At 42.7% G+C, this 24,556-nt stretch overlaps 1 protein-coding gene across 1 annotated transcript in view; it reads right to left on the minus strand.

The window, feature by feature from the left end:
- The window catches only part of PPM1B (protein phosphatase, Mg2+/Mn2+ dependent 1B), a 56,815-nt gene extending 32,345 nt beyond the window's left edge, over positions 1 to 24,470 (minus strand). Inside the window, exons 1-2 of the mRNA XM_035320575.1 lie at positions 24,411 to 24,470; positions 9,641 to 9,757 (exon numbers count right to left, since the gene is read on the minus strand). The gene's annotated coding sequence lies outside the window, so the exon portion shown is untranslated. The remainder of the gene's footprint in view (positions 1 to 9,640; positions 9,758 to 24,410) is intronic.
- Between the last annotated feature and the right edge of the window lie 86 nt (positions 24,471 to 24,556).

The following is a 24,556-nucleotide window of genomic DNA, read 5'->3' on the forward strand; positions in this document are numbered from 1 at the left end:
TCACCAGCACAGGCTAGCACTTAAAAAGTCATCTAGCCTAGTACCTGGCATTCATGTCTCTAAATTCAGTTACAGAAAGAACAGCTTTTGCATGCCTGCTAACACAAGTGCTATTCACCTGCTTAAGGGACAGAGTACGCGCAGTGTTTGACAAAATTGAAATAAACCAAGTACAGCAAGTATAATTTGTAAACTCTCTACTCTGCTTGCTTAGATGTAAGAATGCACAGGAGATTTGCAACTGAAGTTCAGTGCCTTTCTTTTGAAGTATTAGATCTCCTCTGAAATAACAACCGTCATACATCTTTAAAAGTAGTTTCAATGAAATTGATCATAAATTCAGCTTCAAATACAGAAGTATCAGGTAACTAACAATTCAAATGTACGTATCTCCACAAGCATCTAGACATCTAAATCCCATTATTTTCAACAGGATGCAAATGCCCAAATACCTTCATGGATCAGAGACTACACATTTAACCTTACAAACCAGTGCATCTTACAAAAGTTACCATGACAGTGCACTGGTAGAAGGAACTACCCCAGGAAGAATTCTGGATAACAGCCAGCTTTGTCTGTAACGTTGTGATTTTCAGCTGATTAAAGCACACTCTGAAAGTCCAGCCAGCTTCCACATGGTTACTAGTCTTTTTCAACCATCACTAAGCGCCTGTTTTGATTCTCATAAAGAAGGAATACTTTGCTACTGTTTGAGGAAGAGCTGTAAGGGATCAGTTAGTTTTATGCGTGTGATGTCACGCTGCTGCAAGCCCTTGTGTTCTCATAGGCACCACAACAGGATAGATGGTTCAATGAATCAAACTAAGGCAGAAAAAGTCAATTACTTTCTGTAGGTTTAGCTCTCTGAACCAGCTTGAAAATGCCTTTCAAGCAAGTGCCAGAAATGCAGAACCAGCAGCTGCTGCCAATTCAGATTTGCTCTGAGTATTCCGAAACTACATGTTAAGCAGCATCCGCTAAATCATTAATGGACTCTGAAGAGCTATTTTGAAATAACTAGACAGCAAATGTCTTAAATCATTGTACTGGACCACATAGCAAAAGCTTTCCTCCAAAAAAGTTACCAAGTTCATCAGTTAAAAGAAAAAAAGTTTTTTTCTGTACCTGAGAACTTCAGGAAAAAAAGAAACTAAAAGCATGGACTCACAGAGTTGCAGGTAACAGCAGAACTCCCTCTTTTGAAGTACACCAGGGCACCAGGGCTTCTTATGTGACCGGGGCATGAATGCAGAACACAACACAACTCCCTTCAGACAGCCTCTCCCACCTCCAAAAGATGGCCCTAACCATGAGGCTACAGGGCATGTGCATGAAGTGTTCCAGCCTCACTTCTGATGCTACTCCAGCAGCCTGCAGAAGCTGCTGACTCACAAACCTGAAGACAAGCAGGATTCTTCCCAGAAACAAAAGTCTTGATCCCTCCCAAGTTCTTCAACTCTACAGAGGATGTGAGAATGTTCATCAGACAAGGGTGATGACTAGTCTGGAGCCCGGATGCTTGCATTAGGGTGGATTCAAAGAGAGACATTTGGAGCTAAGAGCATCCTCCCCAGTATGCTCTTAGTCATACAAATTCTGTCCATGCAAATTCTCAGAAGTGTAGAATAGGGGTGTTCAGTGTGTAAAAAAAGACAAAACTACCTCATGAGATATCCCATCACCAAAGGCTGCACAGCGAGGGGACATGACTCTTGTTAATCACAGAATCACAGAACTTCTGCACAGCAGTGCCTCCTACCTCTCCATGTAAGCCACAGATTTTTATTCTGTATGGAGATACTTCAGTTCGTGATGCAACGTGGGGACAGCAAGCTACTATATCAAGACCCCAGAAACTTGGGTGCAGAAAATGCTGATATAAGCAAATAAAATGGTTTTACTTTGCCAGTCATAAGCTACATCACAAAAGTAAAGCTGAATGCCTCCCGTTAAAGGCTTAAGAGAATTACAAAAAGTATTAAGCATTTTATATGTGCTCCTTGAACATTTGGGGTGTCCAAATAGTTATTTGAGTAGGACTAAGTTCGTTAGTAAGTTTGTTTTCATTTTTTGCTATTAAGATATTAGTACCCTGCAGTAGCACAGTTTTTAATTGAGCATAACTAAAATATCCCTTGGCTAAAAGAATTTGAGTTTCACCATGCTTACAGCGTTTTCTTCGGATGTGAAATACTACACAGTCAGAGCCATCACAAGTAAATCACTACTAAAGAACTAAAACCAACAGTCAGCATTAACAACATTAAAAAAAAAAAACAACAACAACAACAACAACAAAAACACTAAGCAGGCAAGAACCTTGAGAAGTTTGAAAAACCCTACCATTGCACTTTACCAAAGGGTAAGCAGCACGATAGACTTTCTGATCATTAAATACATCTTTGAACAACCTTGATGGTAAAGCACTAATGAACTTCAAGCTGAATCCAATGTTAAAGAAAGCAAAAAAACATCACACCATCCAGTCCTTTGCAAGTTTCCAGATTCTGGTCAGCCAAGCACCAGAAATACACCTCTTATGCAGTTCCACAAACAGCTGCAGCTGACTTTTTAAAGGACAACCAAATAATGGCTGCTTTAAAACAAACCAACCAACCCCACCACCTAAGCATCATGAAAAAAAAAAGTAAAATCTAATGTATCATATTTGACTTTATAACATCAAAATACTACCACTGCTGGTATCATCCCTCCGAACTGCGGGTGATGCAGAAGTTAATAGAAGATTTTACAGAAATAGAAGACACCAGAGGGAGAAGGGAAAGAGCAATCCGGTAAGTTTACTGCAGGTTAGCCAGTATACTGCAACTTCCCAATTGCATGTTGTCAACATATGGTAAATGTACGATAATATCCCCCTCCTCACTTAGATGTTAGGTGACCTGATTTTACAGTAAGTAAGAGCACAAACCAAAGGAGTGCACTAGCTCTACACATTCATGCAGTAGTTTTTCATTAACCTACATATATGACAAAGCCCAAACATAAACGAGCAATTAATGTCTGTGTAACTACTTGAGTACAACTTTCACCCTAAAGAGCAAGTTGTTCGTCCTTTATAGACAAATGAATTTTCTCTGCAGTTGCTGAGTGATTCTTGGTTCTGTACAACAATATCGTGAATCAACCAAAACTGAGCTAAGACTTGATTTTTTTTTTATGTTTCTCCACCCAAATGCTGAAGCCCCATTAAAATATTAATTAGTGCAACATCTAAAGTAAAGGGAATGAAGAAGAGTTTGAAATTAAGACCTCCAAGAAGCAAGTTAAGTGCTTCAGCCTTTTCGAAGCAGCTAAACTAGTATTCGGGTTTTGCAAAAAGAACAGTGGTATCTAAAATGCAGCAAAAAGATGTAAATCGAGGGTTTCTTATGATTAAAAGTATCTTGAAATAAATTTACTTGGGTTTCTTGTGAATATTTACATCAGCAGTTTGCAGCTGACTGTGCAATGTTTTAATTGCAAGTTAATCAGCTGAACTATTGAAGCCTGAATTTCCAAGGGGAACAGGTGATTAGCATTGTGGTTAGCAGCAGTATAAATCCCAGTAATATACTATGGGTTTGGCAGTCTGGTTCAATTCATACTTTTAAATATTACTTCACAAATGGTGGGCTTCAGTTAGAGCACCAGAAACCTGGCTTTTGATACACCTAGAAAACAGTTACAAAAGATGCTCTCAACTTTTTTTCTGCAGACCTATCTTGCACACATCTTTGCCAGGCACATTTTGAATTCCTAAATTCTCAGCAGTTCTCTCGGCTAAGTTTTCGAACACTAAATTCACATTATGGCTATGTAAGATGTCTTGGCAGCAGGGGCAGTTTGAGCAATGTTTGCTCTCAGCAGCTCGTTCCACACTAATCCCTGTTACTCAGCCAGGTAGAGAGTTCTGCTGGTTAAGTCTGCCTGAAGCAAACTATTCATCTAGTTGATGAGTAACTCAAACTCTGTTGAATTATACAAGCAGAAGATGAAGAAACACTGCAAGCCAGCCTTTCTAGAACTGTGAATACACGTATACAATCCACACTCACCTACTGGGAGATCACTAGCAAGCACTTACTTCTGTTCTCCTGTAATCCAAGGGTTCACTTGGTTTCAGCTATGATTAGGAGAACTCAAGAACAAATATCAAATCATCTCAAACAGTTAAGTTGAAGATCTTTTCAAACATCCAATTTCAGGTATGATTAAGACAACGGCCACCAAACATGCTCCAGTAAAAATATCCAAGTATAAAACTACATATTTGATTTTTATCAGAACTAAGAAGGGAGATGACCTTCAAGAGTTCAAAATGTATTACACTTACACGCTAATGTTCTTAAAAAACATCAAGACTACAAAGAAGAATTTTAAGTTGATTGTAGGTTGGGACACGTACTTTGAACAAACGTGCTTGTTGGGGCTGTTAGGGCTTTCTCGAGCAGAACTTACACAAGTCTTTAATAGCTGTTATTATACACTACATCCACAAAGCCAGATGAATTCTGAACACGCATTATGCTATCCATGGCATTTCAGGAGTAGCAGATAGAAGATGTGTTCAGATTCGGCCTGGACCTGAGTTTGGTTGTTTTTAATTGCAAAGGCCAGAGTCTGTAAGCATCCATCTTCCCGACAGGGATTCAAACTCAGCTCTGGCACACCAGAGTACTTTGCAGAGACAACACAAGAATCACGTTCACTGTTAGTGAAGCGTCCATCTTTTGAACACATTCTTATGGCGTATTCCCACGAGGTGAACTTATTATCATCTTGCTTGTTAATTTGATAGGCAGTAATAACTAATGAGTCACTTTGAAGTTACCCATCCATTTGTTGCCTCTGTGAGCATCTGGACTTCAAATCAACATTTAAAAAATACAGTCACTCCAGGTGGATTACCGAGGCTTTGTCAATATCCCTCTGCTTCGAGCAAGCAGAAATCACAACCAGAGCACTGTCAAACATTCTGAGAAAGAATTCACCGTGCTTGTGCTTCGTGATGTTATCAGATGACATCTACTCAGTAGTCCTCTGGGCTGAAATGGCACGTCCCTTAACCACGGCACATCCTTCAACAGCAGCTCACTTAACACCAAAGCCAAATGTCTCACCCTCTCCAGCAGGACAAAAAGAACATGCCGAGTTCGTCAGACCTTTCCCCAGCAGAGAAGCAAGGTGTTAGTAAACCACAGCATTATTCACATTCAGAAGTAAACTTGGGAATAAAAACTTGCTCTGCTGATTATGAAATAGAAAGGGCTTAGCCCTTTCTTGCTAAGCCATTCAAAAAAACACTGTAAGACCATAAAGAGGTCTTACAGAAGCAGTTCTCAGCAAGTATCTGAGAAAGCAACAGATTTCACATAGGTCAATTCTGTAGTAGGTGTGTGCATTCAGATGAAGAACTCCCACTGTTACAGACTGCAAAATACCATAGGATGAAGAGGTTCAGAAAATGTGACATAATTGTCTTGTTTTATTGCTAGGATACACAAGTTGACCATGCTCCAAAGTGCCCTGGCTGTAGGATAGGGGCAGGAAGCCTGACAGTTTTCAGAGGAGTGACACCACTGCAAGCCTCTCAGAGGAAATGCTCACAAAGTGGAAGAACAGCTTCTCAGCAGAAGACTGTTGTGATTAATTTGTCAATGAACAGTCTTCAGTTTTTAAGCCAGCTAACAGCTAGAGTTCCCAAAGGTAAACTTTTATCCAGGTGGAGAATCTCACCTAAATTCACTGGCTAGCAATGCACTTAGTAAGCTTTTGATTGGAGCCCAGCTGCTAGAACCACTGAAGCACTGAAGAGTTATTTATTTTCAACACCACATCTTCTATTCCTGCTGTACCTTTCAGAAAGTTTAAACCCTGCTTCTACAGCATGTCCTTCTGTACAGAGCCTGTATTTAGGGCAAATATCCCCTCAGGATTCTCAAAGGCACAACCGCACCCCATTTGCCTGTGAGGGGAATTAAATCATCACAGCTGTACGTATGACAACAAATCCCATTTTTGCCGTCTTACATGTATAATATACACAATCTTAATTGAGACAACAAGTGTATCTAAAAATCTAAGATGACTTTGAGTTCCATAAAGTGGAGTGAGAAATGAGCAAAAAGATCACAAAAAAACAGTATTTCAGTTAGCACCAGGTAGAGAAAATACAGGAAGATTTCACTAACATTGATGCATTTTTGAATGACAAAAATCAACTTGTATTAAATCTGTAAGGGATTGAATGGCTTTTACTTTCTGTCTATATGATGCAGACAAGCCCTCTCTGAAAGAATATAAATTATGTCCTTATTCCTTCCCCATCTTCTGAGGATAAGTCTTCACATACCAGTGAACTAAAGGTGAGCCATCCTAGCAGATTTAAAAAAAATGCTTGAACACCACTGCTGTTCCTGTGCAGACAGTTACAGGAAGAATTAAGTTACCTGCCACTTGGTAACGTGACTTAAAGCCACAAATAGATCCATTTATAGCTTTATGCATAGAAGGACTTCAATGTAAAAACGGTCATTCAACACCGTAACAAAATCACCAGACCTTTCAAATCAGTAACAGAGCACAAATATTAACACTTGCTATGTTACAGATATTTCAATGCTTACTGCAAAGCAAACTTGGAAAGAGAGAATTCAAACATCTGCTATGTCAACTAACAGCCCGCATGCACACACAGTCTTGCAAAAGAACTAAAATCAAACACTTAATACAGGAACTGAAGCCTCCAAATAGGAATCATTAAGATACATAGTTATTTTCATACCTAAATTAGTTTTAGAACTTCGTTTTTTCCTTCATCTCTTCCATGCTAAGACATTTTGCATACCTATTAGCAAAGTTATTTCAGTAACAGTACTGTAATAGTGCGAAGAGACTCAGCACTTAAAAAGACACCTTAAAAAATTTAAGCGTGTTCATCTGCCTCGAATTCTTCTAGCTAACACAGGCTGATCACCTTCCTGACTGAGCCCAGTTCAACTGATCTTTTCAAGTGAGGAATGTAATGTGCTTTTAGGAAGTCCGTTATAACCCAATGCTTAAGAAAAGCAGCTGATTCTACATGGTATGTAATGATAGACTCCCATACTGTAGCAGTATCGAAACAGTTGTAATCCCATGGTATGTACTATTCAATCCACAGTATGTTACAGAAAGTTAGGTTTGAGACCACAGATGGCTTTTCAGATTACATACAAGAACACAGTACTGCCCCTGCATTTTATAGCATGCTCGACTTTTTCTATACGTTAAAGAAGCTTTCCAAGAAAAAAAAAATCTGAAGTCTAATTAAAAAATTACTGTTTCTAGGAACTGCAGAGTGAAGCAAATTTCCGTTACCTTTTTTTTCTGGCAGCAGTCTCCAATATCGTTGCCTGGACACATGGAATCTTTTTCAGGTATCTGCATTGAGGCTATCTGAACTGCTTCACTTGTCATCTAAACAGAGGAGTACTTGGCAAGAAGCAGTCATTTCGCAACTTGCAAGCTTAAATACTCAAATAGTTCTGTCCAATTAGTACTGCAACTTCAGTTTGATAACAAATCAGTTTGACTCACTTTTAATCAATACAGTTTCAACTCTTTTGATTTACGATGTATTTTAATGAAGAAGTTTCAAATATATCTATCGAGGCAATGACTGTTTTAATTTTGCCACTACACAATTGTTATAATACATGTTGAAATATACCTGCAAAAATTCAAAGGGCAATTTTAGCAATACGAATGTTAAAACTAACATGCAAAAAGACCATGCCAGTTCACAAGAAATCAATAGTAGACATGGGGCTCAAGGGCTTACAGGCAGTCGATGCAGTTATGAGAGGTCTACATAGACTTGACAGCAAAAAGGATTCCGGGAAGCAAGCATGTTAATAATTCAATGTTTATTTTATGCTATTCATCAGGTCAGACATCAGCCGCAGGCAGTTTTGGCTAACAGATTAAGACACCATCTCCAGTTCCACAAAGGTTACTGCTCCTACACCACTGCTGGCTGCAAGACACTGCCTTGCTGGGAACGCCACCTTCACACCACAATGAGGAAGAGAACATGTGAACTGTAACAAGGGGGTAGATACCCTACGCTGTCATCCTGGTTATAGAGGCAAGATGCCAAGATATTTTAAAATTATGTATCTAGATCTTCCAAGGCTCACATCCCAATCTTACCTCTTTAGAAAATGTCAAGCTTAAGCTGTATGTATGCTATACCAGGTTTAACAAACTGTCTGGACTAAACTAGGTATCTGTAAAAAAAAAAAAAAAAAGGGGGGGGGGGGGAGGGGGGAATAAGACTATCCCTTTTGTGAGCCCTAATTAAGTATTCAGGCCTTTGCAGAATAACAACTGAATGAATTTGATGAATTTAACAGTTTAAAAAGCAAAGTAAACATTCAGCTTGGGGATTACACAGGTAATTCAGTAAAATCTACAACCTAGAAAAAAGAGAGCCACACAGGCACAACAAATAAGAAATAGTTATGTGAACAAAAGCCTGCTGACCTGAACCTTCAAACAAGTGCTGAATTCAGCAAAATAAGTGCCAGCTTCAGTAGTTCTGCCCAACTCACTGCCCCCACAAGACTGAAGGGCTAGTATTAGGCAACCAGCTGCCTACATTAGGCACTACTTGTACTTTACAGTTCCCAAAACATCTATGTCCTTCCGACTCCACGTGAAGGTCTCCACCATCTGTTTTCCAGCTGGACACTTTTGTGAGGAAGGGAATACAAGGCCACGATCTGCTATCTGTAAGGAGTGTCTGTCTCCATTCTTCTGAAACACCTTTTCAGTTCCTCTTTCTGAGAGCCACGAATACGACGCTAGCCCAGTCAACAGTACAGTCCGCCAACACTCCCTAATACTGGTCCCACCAGAGGGAACTCCACTCTGGCTGCTATGCATTTTATCTCCGCAAACCTAGTTACACTCTCCATTCTTGCCTTGTGGGCTGGGAATGATACATTTTATTAAACATTTTATTAAACTGTGCAGGGAAGGCAATGGCATCACCCTGCTGACATTAATGACTCCTACCACTTGATCAGAGCTCTGATTTGCAGGGAGATGACAACTGTATAGGCGTTTGAAGCTATGGCTTTGCTGAAATAAATGCACCTACCATTCCTTCCAACACCTACCCTCTGATTCCACAGTTACTCCCTGATATTCTGAACTTGACTGAACACGGCATTCCAGCTGTAATTGCATTAAAGAGAAATTCCAACAAGCTCAGCACAGGACCTTCCACTAAACCAAAGATGGTTACTTACATGCACGTTTAGTAAGACATTCCATTTTATATCATGCAAATTAGTATATTGGTTTTACAAGTATGAACACCTGTACTAGGGAAAGCCAGCTTTGCATAGCAAACACCAGTTACATGTAGCAACTCGCTTAACTGTTTGAGTTAAAGAACACAGCTAGCTTTTATGCACCTGATTGTAACGTATGTCCACAAAATGATGCGGTATTTAATACTTAACTATTCATAATATTCTGCAGGAAAAGTATAATATGCAAGAAAACTGACACATGAGTAGTTCCATTTTGCAAGCCTCAGTACTCATGCTTTTTGCCATCTGATCATGGACAATTTTGAAAGTCTTACCTTGAACGCAGTGCAAAAGTCAAATTTCTTCCAGATCTTTGTCCTTCTGATAAGGATTCACTTTAGAGACTCTTCCTTGTATATTAGGGGGTGAATAAACCGGAAGAGCCTGTGAATCTGAAAGTAGTAAGATGGAAGAATTGACCAATTTCTTTCCTGGATAACACATTATTTAATAAAATCCATAGCTCAAGAACTGCTTTATAGCAACTTCTTGAGGGGAACCAAGAAAACACACGAACCACTGGAAGCGGTCAAGTTAGTCAAGAAGTTCCTACCCATCTGAGGTAATACAGCAGAAGATCACATGAATGCCTTTTGTTTGTTAGAGGTAAAAATGTATCAGGTGATCTAAGCTAAACCATTCAGTGGCCAATACCTGCCAAAAAAAATCCACCATCATCTGCACCACCCTCAAATAGGTGTATGGAATGTCATTTGTAAACCAGGAACATGAACAGCTACATGTGAGAGTGCAAGAGCCTGCACATGCTTATGTGTGCACGTTTAATGGGAAAGAGGATGAAAAAGCCTGGAACGCTAATGCAATTATGAGTATATGCAGAACCTGGATTCAAAAGAAAAGGACTAAAAGTTGGGATTCGAACTTAATCTTAACTACAGAAACCACACCAAAGAATCCTGTCACTAGCTACTGTAGATTTCTGTAAAAGCAAAGCAGAAAAACACACTACTATTCACCAAAATTACCTTGTTAATAAGAAAGAAACAAAGTTGCTTTCATCACAAACTCACCAGCAGGGCTATCACAGTTAAGCCCACCCTGCCTAGATGTACCAGTATACAATTTTGGTAGCATGGGTCTGGCTAAAGCAGGCATGTTCAAGATGCCTGTGTGTAGGATCTACATGTGTTTCTCTTCAAAGGCCTGGCAAACAGGGATCTGGACCAGTCTCAGTGAAACCATCATCATTTGCTTCTTCAGCATCATTCTTCCCCAAACCAACAACTTCAAACAAGAAGTGTTCCACATATTGCTTAGCTTAACTTCAAGGTTCAGAATAAGTGGTAAGGGCAAGTGAGTGACAAGACACATTGGCCACTATAAAGTTCTAGAACAACTTTTTCAACTTAAAGAATACTTTTTTTATTTCTTTCTTAGATGAAATTATGTTATTCAATGGATGTACATTGCTTATTCAATGCTTATCCAATAGGTACAGATTTCAAGTAACTGATGATTAATATCAGACATGGTCAACAAGAGTAGCTGATATTGCCTAAGCTATTTTATTTAGCAGCACTAGAAATACATGCCACTTGCACTAGGAACCATGTTTCTAAATAAAAGAGAATATATTTCTTAGTTTGGTTATTTACATCTCAGACATTAGTTTTTTTTCCACAGAAAGGTTTGGGTTGGAAGCAACCTAAGAGGTCCTCCAGTCAATTTCCTTCTTAAAGCACAGCCAATGCTGAGCTCAGACCCTGCTGCTCAGGGATTTATCCTCTCAAGTCTTGAAAACCTCTATAGAGGCAAGCCCACGAGCTTTCTTCTGTGGGATCTCCTGAAACCTCTTAACAGTCATCCTCAGAGGAAAAACTTTTCAGCATACATCCTCCCATTCCAGTTTATGATCCAGTCTTTTGCTTTCCCACTGTGCACCTCAGTAAAGAGACTGGCTCCATCGTCTTGGTATCCATCCCTGTAGATACCAGAAGTTTGTTATCACCCTAAAGGACCAAAACTGGGCATAATATTAGAGATGCAGCCTGGGAACATGTGGAACAAACTAAAGGGGAATAAAGCTGTTGGTTTTCATCCCTGCCTGAGTTGTTCTTAGTCCACTGCTCACTAGAAGCAGCTCCTTCTCAGCAGAGAAGCAACCCAGCCAGCCTCCAGCACCTCAGGGGGGTTTCTAACCCTAGAAGCAGGATTTGGCAAGTGTCCTTGCTGAATTTCATAGATTCCTACAGGCCTGCTCCTTTCCAAGTACCTCTGGATGGTCACCCTGCCTCTGAGCCACCTTGTTCTGTGTCTACCACAAACCTGTTGAAGGTACATCCCATCTCCTCCTCCAGGTCACTGACAAAGATGTGAAAATGAGTAGGTCACAGCAGATCCCTGAGGAACTGCACGTAACTGGTGTCCAGACAGAGTACAAATGATCAACTGATACTCTTGGAGCCTGGCTCTTCAGCCAGTTCTTCACTTGTCTTCTCATCATCCCATCCAGGCTATAAATAGGAGTATGCTGTGGGACACTATGTAAAAAAAGCCTTGCAACAGTCCAAGTGACATGCACTGCTCTCCCCTCAACCAAAGATCTAGTCATTTCATCGCAGAAGGCGGGCAGCTTGGTCAAGCACATTTTACCCTCAGTAAATCCACACTGGCTACTTCCACTCACTGTTTTCAAGGGCCCAGAAACGTTTTGCTACAGGCTGATAGAAACTACTACTTGATAATGCTACCCAAGCAAAACACTAAATGTTTTTAGTACATGAAAAGTCAAGTTTTATTATATAACATAACAAAAATGCTTGAAACAGTGAACAAGAAAAAATTCAAGTCTCCAAGCTCCAACAATTTGCAGAATTCAAATGTTCCAAAGCCTAAATATAGGATACAGTACATAAAAATAAGCTGGTCTCAACAAGTTGAACACAGCCATCAAGTAACAGTTTCTGGTTAATTTTCAAGGTGTTTAGCAGCAAGGCAATAACAACAGAGGATGTAAAAAGGAAAAACTGATATTCCTAACTCCACTGAAAATTTGTAACAGAAACTGGTAGCAGAGAAAGGGAAGAAGAAAAGGAGTTGCAACAAACAGGAAGTGGTCAAGAAAACCTATGTGTTTCACTATGGACACCAGAAAGAAGTATCTCAAGTTCAGATTGCTTATATCTTTTCAGATGACTTGACTTCCTTCTATACCGTATTGAAAGTTAATCCTTCTTAATGAGACCCCTGAACATGAACAAATTCAAGAACTCCTGAACACAAAGAACTACAAACCATAGTTGATACCAGTGAAAACATGACCCACATTTCACCCAAAAGTCCCTCTCTGCAGTCCCCCAAAACTGGTGCTCAAAGCAGGGAGCAGATAAGCAGTTCTAGCTCCACATTAAGCAGTGAACAATACCAACAGCGGATGAGCAGAGGCAATTCTCTCGTCCCCCAAGGAAATCTGCAAACATGACAAAAGACAAACAAAAACCTCCTGGCTCCCTCAGGAACTTTCTGACAAACTCATCACCACGACCTTTGCTATGTAAAGTTTTGCTTTCTGCTGTATTCTCATGTGCCTACAGAATAAAGATCTTCTTGTCAGCAAGCGTTGATATTTAATTAAACTGGAATGACCACTGTGAAGGGAGTCATATCATCATCTGTAGCAGCCTATGCATTTGGGGAAAATCCAAGAGAGAGGGTACTCATAATTTAGTCATAATAGAGATTTTAACATCAATATTTAATTGCATGTTCTTTTACTTTAGTATAACAGTACAGCTGGTGACATTAACACTGTCACAGTTTACATGACTTCCAGTATTGTCTTCTCTTTACATTTTTCTCATTTAAATAAAATTTAAGATCTCTGATCATGTAACCTGACATTGTTTCTATCCTGACTCATTTATTAGAGGAAGTTGAGAGCCATGTGACAGAACTCCAACTACCTGCAAAGAAAGCATCAGCAGTAACATTCCAAGTAAATTTGGGACTTCCACTGGCAAGTCAGTCATCGGGTATCCAAACCTTAACAACCTGTGTCAGTAAGTATATCTTAAGAGAAACTCCTTGGAAACATCTCAAGGTCCACTCTTGCAACAATCTGCCTAAGCTGACCTGGTAGTGCTGTAAACCCACCTCCCACCACCTGCCCTCTTCTATTCCAACCTGTGTACAAGCAGCTGCTCTCATATCCTGATGTGGTTCCAGAAGCTAACCTGAAACGAAATTAAGCTCAGCAATAGTCAAGCAACATGCACACATTGCTTAAGTCTCACTAGCCATGAGCTGAGACAAAGCTAAGCATGAGCACGAGGAGGAAGAGAAGTGCATGCTCAGGGCAGAAGTTGGCAGAAATACATCGCTGACTTCCTTAGGTAATTCCATGAGAGCCTCTTCCTTAAGCAAAGTCAGGTTTGCAAGTAGATTTCAGTAGCAAATGCTGAGCGTATGCAAAGGCAAAAAAAAAAAAAAAAAACTCCCTTTTTCTGCACTGTATTAACAGTAAAAAGTGAAAAAAAATAAATGTAAGAACCTTTAGCTAAGAAGAATACCAGATGCTCACCAGCTAGGCAGCACGTAACAAAATGCTGTTTGGGCAGAGAATGAACTCCCAACCACGAGACAGAAACAAAGCTAGATTGTGTACATTAAGCAAGGCAGCTTCCAAAATGTTACATCCATTGTTTTTAAACAGCTGCAAAGAAGTGACAACAGTGCCTGGCTGACAAAGGAAGCGGATATGTCTAGTGCCCAGCACTGTCACCGAGGTGGCATTAGACTTGCAGACTAGAAGAAATTCCAAAAGAAAAAAGCAGCTTGGACTGAATTAGCTGCTCCTTCAGCTGTGCTGGGTTTACTTCTGTCCTGTCCATAAGGGTTTCAAGGCACTACACTGTGGCAGTGAAACCAAACAATCTTGATCCCTTTTCCCTCCTCAATGGAAAAATAACACAAGATCATGTTAGCCCAGCCTAATTTTCCTTCTCTTCTCTGAACACCGCAGTCAGATCCAAGTATGTCTTTCCTGTCTCCTAAAGACCTTCGAGGAACAGTTGCTTCCTCAGACCAAGATGCGAGCCTACCAGTTCCACGACACCTTAAATCCACACCAAGAACACGCCATGCCTTAAGTTTTCCTCTATCTGTAGGACTTTCAAGTTTGTAGTTTGTTGTGTTTTTTTTTGGTTTGTTTTTTAATTATACCATTCAGGGGGAGAAAGCTTTCAACGAAGTGCAGGGAAGAAAAGTCCTATAGACTGAAGCTTCTTCCCCCTCCCCAATCCTATCTCAGGAAGGAACACAACAGGAGAAAGTGAACTCAAAGAAACCATGTCAACAAAACTAAGGAGAGAAAATGAAAACTAAGCACAAAGCAGCTCCTCCCCATTCCTCAGCAGCACAGAAGTCAGTGGTCAACTTGCATTTGCTGACTTTTACCCCTGCCAGTATCAAGGCGTTGTGGTATCTCCATCCACAAGGCCAATCATCCCGGTAGGATTGGGGCAGCTAGAACCTAGCAATAAAAGCCTGCTGATAAAAATCTCTCACATGATGAACAGAAACTATCAGAATGCACAGCCCAGCACTAAGGTAATAAGGAAGAATACTTGGACGAACTCTGCCTCCCCAGATAGTCTGTGGACAACCCTATTTCTCAGCAAATTTATTATCTCGGTTCTTTAGAAAGTGTTGTGGTTTTCTTACGCACTAAGGAGGAGTATTACTTTTGAATTCCTCTCCTGTTCCATGTTAGTTTCTCTCCTTCAGCAACAGTATCGGACTTTGACCCAAGGAAAGGAGAGGATAAACACTGAGCAGGAAGAATCAACAGTTCTGATGCAGGAACACAACAACCGTGCAGAAGACAGCTTGCCCACAGGTAGGCCAGGGTCACTGGTCGTGGTTGTACCAGTGACAGATGAAGACGACCACTAAAAAGTAACAGAAAAGGACGATGCAGATTCCAACAGAGCATTCAAGGGCCATTACTTACTGTAGAGAGGCTTCAAGCAGAAATATGACAACCCATGACAGGTCTGGCATGCCTGCTTTGTGTGCAGGAGCTTCTGCTTTAACCAGACCATCAATAAATTAGCAAACAAGCCCTATGAAGGAAGGAACCATATGGTAAGGTGTATTACGATGTCTTGCCCATTAGCTTCATGTTCTTTGTGGAACTGACGAATAGCCAGGTTTCATATCTGGACAAACCTTTCTAAAAAAGTTTCTTCAGTTATGGAATTGTTACCCCATTCTTTTGTTAATACATAACAAATTTAGTTCTGATAACCCTGAACAAAATGGAGAAGCAAGAGTGAAAAAAAATGACTTCAAGTAACTAGTTCTCATAGACGGAGCCCTATTTGGCTTCTGCACGGATGCAGAAATACAGAAAGCTTTTCAGATTAAAAATAGCAAAGTCACCAAGAACATCTGAGAATAAGGTATTTTTCAAGGACAATATTTTCCAAGAATAAATTAATAAAAGGTTTCATAAATACAGTATCAGAACAGTTCCCCCAGTGACATATTGTGACCATGTCATGGGCAACAACAGCACACAAGCTCATTTCAAGAATCTGAACCTACATTGGAGTTGTATTCCTTCCCTTGACTCCAGAAGTTGAGCCCTATTTCACTGCCTGTTAAAGAAGTTGTTCTGGCAGTCTCTACCATTGCCCCCTCCCCTGCAAAAGTCATGAGATTCTAAGCTGACAGCATTCCTTTTTTCTTGAGACTAAAACAATACTGTAACAGTAGTCAAAACCACACAGTGAGCTGTTATGGTTAACAACAGCTACTATTTCAAGATCATTACATATTTCAGAGTTGGTCTTCTCTGGCCTGGGGTTCCTAGTGTTTTGGTGTTTTACTCACTTAAAGTATAAAAAAAAAACACACACACACACACAGAAAAGCATAGATATGTTTTAGCATAAGGCACACCAGAGAGATAACAGAAGTGAATTCTATTGTTTCACTATGAGATAAAGGTAGGATGCAAGAAATCACCATCACTATGGCAGAGTCCTGTTTGTTTTCTTTTTCCTACATCACACGCAAGTCAAACCATTAGTTCAGTTGTAAAATACAGAAAAATGTAAAATTGTAACTTTCACCATTTATCAAAAAATGACAAGCTCTCGGATTTGCCTGCAGAGGAGACTGCACAGCTTTTTGACTCCAGCAAGTGCTGTGAAACAGTCTCATTCCTGTGCATTCACCCACAAAGGTAGTAGTGTGCTTGTTGTTTCCTTGGTCCCACAACCAACCATTCAAAGAAAGTCACTTAAACTGCTTCCAGTTTCTTGACAGTCTAAGGGCACCCAGAATCCAAAGGAGGGTTGGCTGGAAAACCTCTCACGAAACAAGCAATTGCTCCTATTAAAGTGTCTTTTTCATGACAACGCCTATGAACCCCTGGGTTATCTTTTAAACTGCAAGTCAATTGCGGTGCACTTACAGACGATTTATGAAGTTTCACCCAAAAAAAAAAACAGTATTAGCTCTAGCTACGACTTTCACAAGATCGTTTGCATTTTGCATGTACAGGAATGCTACTACTTGAAGTTTTCTGCACAACCACACACTACTTCAGAACAAGTGCCCATCAGAGCATCATCAGCCACAGTCCAGACCTTCAATGATCCCAATAAACCCATCCAGCAGACTAAGGGAAACAGCTGGAAGTGACAAACCCACACCAAGCAGTGTGTGTATTTTAGTATCACCAGTAATACAACGGTGGTTTGGGGGTTTTTAATAAAAAACACACTCTAAACAAGCATATCAAAAAGACATCTTTTCAGAGGAAACAAAGTGAGACAAGAAGTCTCTTGCCTCGTGTCTCCTGGAAAAGAGGTGAAGACACAGAAAACATAAGCTGGCAGATAGGTAAGCAGCACACCTGAGCAGCCAGGTCAGTGCACCACCCAGGGTACTGGTCCCATGAGTATCGGATAATACTTCCTACAGATGCCTGTCAATCCCATCTGTAATCAGGCACTATTAATAAGTTCCTCGGGGGTGACGCTTCAGTTCTGACTCAGAACACCCCAAGCGAGATGCGCTTCGATCCCAGCAGAGAGCACAGGGCGCTGGGGCTCTGTCAAGACGGATAGAGCTTCTTGGCCTCCTGAGGCACCGAGCTGATCGCTCTCCAGGTGAGTCCCTGGTGGCTCTGTTAGCTCTGGGTTCGAGTAGCTGAAAAAGGAAAGGCACTTTTGGTTCGTCTTGCCTACACACATTAAAAGCAGCACGACCTTCTCTTGAAGTCAGCTGTGAGCATTTCTTCCTCAAATGGCCCACTAAGAATCAAACTGATGCCAGGCAGCAGGCACCAGTGCCTGCAACCAGTACCATAGCTGAAGTGGGGGCATAAACAGCAGGCAGAGCACCTTCTCACTAGGAAGACAGATTCCTGTGGGAAATTAGAACAAATAAAACAAGTCCTTTATTACTATTCTTCAGTGCTTTGATTATAGACACACTTAAAATAGAAACAAAAAGAACAATGTCTTCAGTTTTTATATACTGAAGACAGAACTCAGTCTGCAGTCCACTCAAGCCTGAGCACTGTACTTCTCATCTGCAAAGTTTCAAAGCATATTACCAAATTTCAGCAGCTTTTCAGGGTCACAAGAGTGATCACAAACAAAAATCCACTCTCCCTCCAAATCCCAATCCACCATCCTTGAAATCTAACCCAGCTGTACTCCAGGCATCAGTACACCATTCGTCTTCAAAACCCTTGTTCAGCTCCCTCCCAGAATCACGGTCCAAAGCTACCAGATGTGCCGTGGGTATTACCGGCCTCACATTCGGTGTAATCAACATGTCAGGGACTCTCGGGAATTTCATCTGTCTTATGGAGGAGAGATTTTTAGCTGCCATTAAGAGGAGCTGCCATTGGAAGTATCATCTCCTACCTCTAGACAGGTTACCTGAAACACTGGGGGGAAAAAATAAAAATATTTTATCTATTCTAGAAGAAATTCAAGTCAGTGGCAAATACAAACACGCAGCAAAACAAGAGCTACCATTAATGAAAAGATCAATAAAATGCAGCTATAGAAAGCCAAGCTTTGGTTCTTCTTCCTCAACCTCCAGCAGTGTGCTGAAACCAGCCACAATTTCTAAGTTAACACCAGGGTAAATACTTCAAGAAATAATCATATTGTACAAGCTTTGCAAAAACAAATAGTTGGATCAAGGAGATAGAGCCCATCCAAACCAGTGCCTCTTGAGGACAAGTGCTGCAGAGTCCAGCTTTAATACCGGTAACATCCTTCCACGCACAGCTATCGTACAAGTGCCCCAAACACACAGAAATACTTTCAGGGCTTGCTTGCAATATTATTCTTTAAAAAAAATAATCCAACCACAAGACAGCAAGCCACAGGAAACCAGGCTTCATAAACCTGTTGCTCACATGACTATTAGTTTCATTCTAGATTAACTGAAGTAAAACCATGAAAGAGCTGCTTTTCAGAATTCACGGCAGCTGTAATACTAGTCATTTTAACACAAAACTGCAGAACCAGGGACAATCACTTGGGAACCACAGTTCAGGTACCATTCAAGAAACACAAAAACCTTACATAGAGAGCAGGGGGCAATTTCTGCAGGCCACACAGCAGCACTTTAGAGGCAGGAGAAGGCAGGATCCAGCCCCATGCATACCCCAACACCCTCTGCAATGCTCCAAGCTGCCTCAAGCAGCACATCCGCATCAGCGTTTTAGTTTGGATCAGTAGCACACTTTCAAGGAAATCTGAGTCACCCCACTTACTGTGCTTTGGTTTGCATCTCCATGCAATTTCTAAACACAAGACTGGACACCTCTCAGATTAACCTAAACCAAAACTCCTGGAGAACACCTGGTACCCAGCAGGGTTTGGGGTACACTAAGTTCACAGAACCGGAGTACAGCTCATCTGAAATAAAACCCCATAAACGCCATCTACTACTCTGGACACTGGGCCTATGTAACTTGGTTCCACACTACAGGTCATCTTCCACTACAGCTCGCTGCTTGATCATCTAAGAGAGCCACAAGCAGCAGTAACCAAGCCCATAGGCTGAAGCTGCCAACACCCCCTCCTCAGCCCTAAAAAGAAGGGCTGCACTGGGGATTTGAACATTTATTTTCCTGGAGTAACCAGAGCAGGAGTGTTGCAGCACTCATCCGCTTTTGCTTCCATCCCTTTCCAGTTAGCAGTATCAAAAGCTGGTGGGACACATCCAGGAAAGTCTTCTGATTAAAAACAAAAGACATTTTATGCATCACCTGCATCTCCTGTAATATCTTTCAAATAACAGCAAAAACACCATTCAATAAGCCACATCAGTGGCTCCACTACAGCGCGTGGTAGGAAACAAAGCACGTGCTCAGTAACACTTGGTACTTCTCGCCCGTCATCCCAGCCAGCAAAGCTGTCCAGATAGGAGTGAGTTCTGGTGTGGGAATAAGCTACTGAACACTTTCTGAGCTTATTAAAGGATTACCATAATGTACATTAGTTTCAGTTTCCTTATCTTGGTTCTATCATTTTAGATTTCTCTTTCCAGTCACCAGCTTCTCTTTTGCAATCCAAGCTCTTACATGTGAGGTGCTGAGTTTCAAACACAATACCTGGCTCCGACAGAACAACAGAAGAGCTGGTGAGAACAGGCCACCGCAATAGGGCATGAATTGCACACAGTGGTCATAAAATTACAATAAAATGTTACCTCCTCTACTCAAATCCTCATCAGCTTAATCCATTAGCTCCTTGATAAAAACAATCAGTTCACACGCTAACAATGCAGAGCCCTGTTTGCTTTGCACTCGGTAAAGGTCAGCTTCCTGCACTGGGGTGCACACAAAGCCACCAAATTACCGAAGGTGCTGTTTTGTGTTAGCACACACCAATGCCCTGAGAGCTAGGAGGACAGACTGCTGCTCTCTTCTGTGAGTTAGTCGGAAGTCTGTGGTCATTGACTTGTCACGCGTGTCATCATGTCACACACTACAGAGCCATCTTGAGCTCCCCCGTAGCCTGGTCTGAACCATCCTGAAGGGAACCAGCTGTTGTCCTGAGCTTAATTCCTGTTTTTAGTGCTCATGTTAAGAGATTTAAGCACCTAGTGGATTATTTAGATGTAAGAAATGTCAATGAAAAGATCATTTCCCATCAGAGAAGCTGAGAACCTACACCACAAGCCAGTAATGTAGTATCACCAGAAAATGAGGAACTGAAGTAATGTTAATGAGAAACTAACGGTGCATGGGGAAAAAGGGTAGCGGGTGACACTTGTCCTAGCACAACGATACCTGGGCCTGAATTACTTCCTCAAATTGTAAGAGTGGCTGCAGCAGCTGAGTCTGGGGGGTTCCCTTCTATCCTTCTGTCAATTCCTACACTAAAAGCACCTGCATGCCTCCTCTCCCAGCGTAAGTTCCCAAGAGCCAGAAGACTGACTGCCCCTACACTGACTTGCAGTCCTGTTTCACCACACCAGCAGTGCCTCAAGAAGCTGAGGTGAGCTGAACAGCCGGAGGTTGTCCCCAGCACGGTCATCCCATGCAAAACTTTTCAGACCAGTTTTCTTTGTGAGTGCCACTCGTTAATTCCTCAGAATTTGTTTGGCTTCAGCACAGGATACTGACGCAGGTACACACTACCTCACTGCCTTACCAATCCCACAAGCACACTACAGGACCCATGAGGTCCCAAACACTCCTCAGCTACAACATTTACATGCCAGAGTTGAAATTCCCCATGCTAGAAGCAATCAGTCTCACAGACTTGCCAGGTTTCAGCCAGTTTGAAATCTCCCAGGCTAGTTATCTGCCCAAGCCTGAACGACACCAGCCAAATAGCTGCAGAGTTTGCAAGGCTGCCTATTAAACAGCTTTGACTAGGTCTTTGGAAACTCAGCATCCTTGTTCTTGCATCAAGGGTGTGTTTTTCATTGTCCATGCAGACAACCTCTCTTTTCCAAACTCTTACAGTTTGACATTGATACTTCTTTTTTTAATTAAGAATCTGCAATGACATTGTCAGATATTGCACCTAAACTCCCTGAAGATTACGTGCATACTAATGTGCTGAAGACCAGGGCTAAACCAGAGCCCTCCCGAAATTTCTTGGTACTAAAAGCATACTTGGTACCAACACGACAAGGTGAGAGGCAGAAAGGACCGGTATTAGAGAAAAAACGCACACAGGCCTGCAGGACCTATTAGGGTAGTTGCATCCCACAGCTCACATGTGGAGCCTACAACTTGGATTCTCTCAGCGAGGCTTTCCCTTGCACCTGAGGAGACCGTGCCTGCAAAAACCAGCAACTTGTTATCTTCCAGAGCTACCTGAATACATGTGTTCTCTTTTACTAAGCTACAGCAAGAGGCCTGTGTGCCATGTCTGTGCTGCCCTGCTGTAAGGACGAGCCAGGAGACGCTGCCACACAACAGATTCCAGTCGTCAGATTTTCGGGGGAGAGGAAAAAAAGGAAACACATCCTGCTTCCATGACTGATATTCATGATTATAATATAGGTACTTCAGACTGATTCTTTTACATCCAATATTGAGTGGATTATTACAGAAGGGGAAAAACAGTAGAAAAAAGACAACACACTTCAGAAATACTGACTACTCTCGGTCACCCCCTCCGAGAAGAGCAGTTCTTTCATTGAGGATCTTAAAGACTGTGCTCAGCACTCAAACTTCACAAGCTTTAACTTCAGCTGTGGTGGGTTCATATTTATGCGAGGCAGGGTCTCAAGCTGAGTAAGAGAAGTCAGGAGCCCACATTAGCAACCACCTCTGGACAATTTATATGAACAAACCAGCACCCGATGGTAATTCCACACCGGAGCTGAGAAGGCAACTGCATTACCCAGGCTAACTACTGGGAGCGAGGCTACTCTTTGCTTTCTGTTGCTTTCTACCTAACTGACCTCCTCACAGCTACTGCAATAAAAGAAAGACTGGTTCAACGCGCGGCCCCCAGCCACTTTTCTCACCAAAAAAAAGTCAAATATCTACTTCTTTCATTGTCACTTTCTGTTTTGCCCTTCACAATCACTACAGGTGTCTTTGACCTACTAATGCCTGAAATTCCTCCAAGACTCCCAACCACATCCTTCAAACACATAAGGCCTCCTCCTGTCAACCTCACAAAAAAGCCACGTGCTATACACAGCCCGCTCCACACAACATTAATTCAGTATCCCTGCATATTGATGCTTTGTGCCTTAATTAAACCACATATCCCATAACACAACATCCTCTAAACATCTGTGCCATTCCTTCTTGACACACACACTCACGTTAAGCATAAAGGTATATCCAATACACAGGCATAGACACATCCCAGCCCCTGGGCCCACATAAACAGGGCTTGTCTTTACCACAAACTCCTTTTAGTTAGCTCCTGATCTGTCAAGACCATTATGAGTACTGGTTTCAGCAGAAGTTTCCACTTAATGGCCAAATCACCCACTGGTACAAATCAAACAAAATATAGAGGGGGAAGAAGAAAAGAGCTTTTAACAGGAGCCCCGTGACTATTTAGTAGACTCGCTTAACCTGACAGTATTCCTAACAGTGACAAGTTGCCTCATCTTCATTCACTTTTTTCCCAGTTTCCACAAGCTGCCGTAACTGGGAACTTCTCCCCACACTGAAGGGAGCACAGGATGCCCACCACCTCCCACCTGCTCAGCCTCAGCTCACTGCCACCCCCCACCACCACCATTTCAGCTTTCCACATCCGCGGCCAGAAGGCCTGCCTCCTCTCTCCATGCAGACTGTAGTTCCCACTAACTCAGTGCTATGAAAATTCCAGTTTCCCTTTTGCGCAAATACCATTCCCCTGGTACACACATGGATGCACAGCCTACGGGAAGCTTCGCCCTGTAGAGGCACAATCCCCACAAACTCATCCGACCCCTGCATCTTTCCAAACCGACAGAAACCTTTCAATGCCCCCGCTGCTCATTTCTACTTCTAAGTACATGGCCAAGTTCCCTCACAGCCTCAATCTACGGTAAACCCTAGCAATTTACCCACAAGAATAAAGCGCTGATGCCCTTATAGACAGCAGCTCACGCTGCCTGACATCTGCCCCAAGTACGGACGGATGCCTACAGATACCTCCTAGAACATGCATGGCCTTTTCTCCAAACAATACCATCGTGCCCACAAGATATGCCAACTGCCTTAAGTTTTCCAATTTGTATTCCACGGCTCAACCAACAAATATCCAGGCTTTCCATATCGTCACAGGTAGGACATCAGCCCACGGCTCCTGCCAGGCTCCCAGTATATAAACCACATTGCTTGCTGTCCTGACCCATCCCAACACACACAAAACAGGGCTTGCTCCGCCGGTGACAGGCAGACATCTCTCTCAGCCCTCAACAGGACTGCCCGACAAACCAAGCTGCACGCAGCTAAGCAGATGCATGCCTCCCTGTCCACATACCATCTCCTATTACACACGAAGGTCTCGCGCATTATGTCTAACCGCAGCGGCCACCAAACAAAACAAGTCCAGAACCTTGTAGGAACCTGTTGCCACCGTGCCTGGAAGTCGACCACGGGCTTACCGCCCAAAGCCTCCTCCTCCTCCATGCCGCCCAGAAGCCACACAGCTTATCCCTTCAGTTCTCACAACGCGTACAGGATTAGTTACCTACCGCTCCTAGGTGTACAAGCCTTCGCGTACCACTACTCCCAGACACGTGTGCCTTCCCATGCAGCCTGCACCCGAGGCACAAGCACACCCCGGACACCATGCCCTCAGCCTACCCCATCGGGCGGCTGCCCCCAGCCCCTCAGTCGACTCCCCCCTTCCCCCGGCTCTGAGTTTCCCCCACCCTCCGGAGCCGAGGCCCTCTACAAGGGCCCAGCCCCCAGCCCCCTCCCGTTCTCCCCCCCCACCGCGCAGCAGGACCCGCGGGCCCAGCGGGCAGGGCAGTTCCCCGGGGGCCGGGCCCTCCTCCCCCCGCGGCGCCCCGCCGCTGCCGGGCCCAGCAGGCCGCGCTCCCCGCCGGCCCGGGCCCCTCTCCCCGTACCTGTCGGCGGAGCAGCGCCGGCGGCCCGGCAGAGCAGGGCAGGGCAAGGCAGGGCCCGTCCCGTGCGCGGCGCGGGGCCCCGAGGCAGGCGGCGAGGCGCAGCCCGTGAGGCGCAGGCCCTCAGGCGCGGCCCGCCCCGCACCGGC

Source organism: Oxyura jamaicensis, chromosome 3 (genome assembly GCF_011077185.1).
Source record: "Oxyura jamaicensis isolate SHBP4307 breed ruddy duck chromosome 3, BPBGC_Ojam_1.0, whole genome shotgun sequence".
Lineage (NCBI taxonomy): Eukaryota > Metazoa > Chordata > Aves > Anseriformes > Anatidae > Oxyura > Oxyura jamaicensis.